Source organism: Pholcus phalangioides, unplaced genomic scaffold (genome assembly GCF_987345545.1).
Source record: "Pholcus phalangioides strain wild (caught in Gottingen) unplaced genomic scaffold, Ppha-v1.0 ptg000011l_1, whole genome shotgun sequence".
In the NCBI taxonomy this organism is placed as follows: Eukaryota; Metazoa; Arthropoda; class Arachnida; order Araneae; family Pholcidae; genus Pholcus; species Pholcus phalangioides.
The window spans coordinates 59,751,184-59,753,875 of record NW_028301604.1 but is presented as its reverse complement, the minus strand read 5'-3'; positions in this window follow the sequence as shown (position 1 = coordinate 59,753,875).

The following is a 2,692-nucleotide window of genomic DNA, read 5'->3' as shown; positions in this document are numbered from 1 at the left end:
CAGTTACGCGAAGTAGGAGAAGAGAAATACGCAGATAAACATACCGGGAAAAGATATCACCAAGTGTTTTTAAGAAACTTATTAATTCTTCATTTTTTTCATCTTTAGAAAGAATTTTTCCTTCAAAAACTAGACTTTCACCTATCAGCATGAATGTGTCATGCAGAAAAATATTTCGAAAACAAAATGAAATCTTTATTAGCACAATAAGATAGTCTTTATCAAATGCACAGACATTTGTAAATTCATTCTTACTTATTGATCGATGAAATACCAAAGTTGAATCAAAAATGGTTCACAAAGATACAGAAATTTATTCGTCCTTTTTGATTAATTTTCCACGTATTCAATTTACCCCACATTCACTGTGACTGACATCATCATTCTTGATGATAATTCTCAACGTCCCGTATTTTACCCTATTTAAGATCTCAGTTTAACGTATTTTTCTTATTAATATGGTCATCTGACCATTTTAATTTTTTTCCTCGTGAAATAAATTTTTGTTTATTGCGATTTGTAGCAATCCTTCATTTCCCCCAGTCGGCATCAATTTCAGCAGCAGCGGAGAAAATTTGGGAGAAAAACAGCGTTAAATGCGGGTAAAACGGTTTTCCCGTATTTAGAGCTATTTTTTCCCAACTTTCCTCCGTTTTTCAAATTCGAATATCTTATAATTAATTAAATAAAATAATTAATTACTTTAATAACTATGCAGTGAATATTGCACTTTGAGACATGGAATTTTTTTTGTCGGCATCAGGACAGACAGGACAACAGCTTTCTAATTGGATTTTTGGGCACACAGGGACTGTATAAAAGCTAATTTTTTTATTTTAATAACTGTACACCCCCCCCCCCCCGAAACATGCATGACATATCTTTGTATTATAGAAGCTTTTTTTTATATAGTTACGTTATTTAGAAACTTTCCTAATTGGAAGTATACCTCTAAGATCAACGGTTAGCCAGTAAAATATCATACCCCCGTTTGCTATGCACCCTGTATACAGGGTGATTCAGAAAAGATGGGAAAAACTTTAAGAGGTGGTAGTGCACGAAAAAACAAACAATTTTCATCAAAGAATGCATGGTCTAAAATGAAATGCAAACGTACTACAGGGCACAACATAGTAAAACCGAGGATACGAGGAGAAAACACAAGAATAACGTATATGTTAAAAAGGCAATTTTAATGAATAATTTACAATAATTGCTGAAAAGCCAACGGTGATGTAAGAAAAACAGCGGCAAAGGAAGCATGGCGGACGCTCTGGAATATTTCAGGCATATCGCGAACCTCCCAGCAACAGCTGAAAGTCTTGCGATTAGGTCCTCTTCACGCTCAAGAAGAGTCTCATACACCAGACTCTTCAGCTGTCCCCACAAAAAGAAATCAAGACACGACAGATCTGATGATCGTGGTGGCCAAGCTACAGGACCACCTCGCCCGATCCATCGGTTTGGTAAAGTGACGTCCAGATAGTGAAGTACCTCTCGCCCAAAATGGGCTGGAGCTCCATCGTGCTAGAACCACATACGCCGCGGGAGGGCAGGTGGAACATCCTCCAGTAAGTCTGGCATCACCTCTTGCAGAAACGTCCGGTATTTGCCTTGGTCAAGGCGTTCCGGCAGAAGATACGGTCCTATTAGGTGGTCGCTGATGATTGTTGCCCAAACATTGATAGAGAAGCGCAAATGTTTTCGGATTGGGCAACCACCTATGGAGAAAACGGTCACCGTACATTCGTGCTGCCTCTGTAGTACTTCCATTTGCAGCTCTGTAAATGAAATGCATTCCATTTTTTTTTTTTTTTTTTTTTGCTGTATTTTGCTGTAATTGAATGCTTTTTCAGTATTACTAAAGCGTGCCATTATCCCGTACGTTAAAACTATTAGAACGGTTGCACGCTGGAATAACTTCACAGGGCTGGCGTCCGCGTCTTTTATTAACTGTGACGCAGATTTGCATACGGTTTCTTCTTCTTCCCCAGGTTACATTTGCACGCATGTGGTGTTATTTTTCTCCCGATAAATTTCAACAGGAATGCCGTTTCAACGGTTGCGGAGCGGCCGTTTTGAAACGCGCTAGCGCGTTTGCGTTTCATGTTAGATAAAGCATTCTTTGATGACAATTGTTTGTATTGGCGTGTACTATCACCTCTTAAAGTTTTCCCATATTTTCTGAATGACCCTGTATAAGTAGCACAAAGATCTCAAAGTGACTTACTAAAAGAGTAAAGCTGGGAGGCCACCAAATTCATCGGTAATATTAGATGAAATGGTATTCGGAATGAAGTAAAAAACATTGAATATTCTATAAATACACCACCAGATGAAGTTGGTAAGTTGTGCAGTCATGAAGGTTAAATTTTCCTGCACTGAGCAACGAATCATTTGAGCGCTATATTGTAATCTATAATGTAAACATATATAGTATATACATGACGTTTTTCTTTATGTGGACCAGAGGCGGATTTATGGCTTTGCCGCCTGCGGGCTATTTGGATTTTGCCCCCCTTCTCCAACTCTAACTCTAATTTGATGCTCTTGACCACCAATTATTAAAATTTGCCGCTCCTCTTAGCTTGCTGCCCCGAGTCAATTCACTCCTCTTTAGAAATTGACGTGGTCGCAACGAGCTTTCCCAAAGCAACCATGTTGAAATTGGTCTCTAAATGGCCTGAAGCCT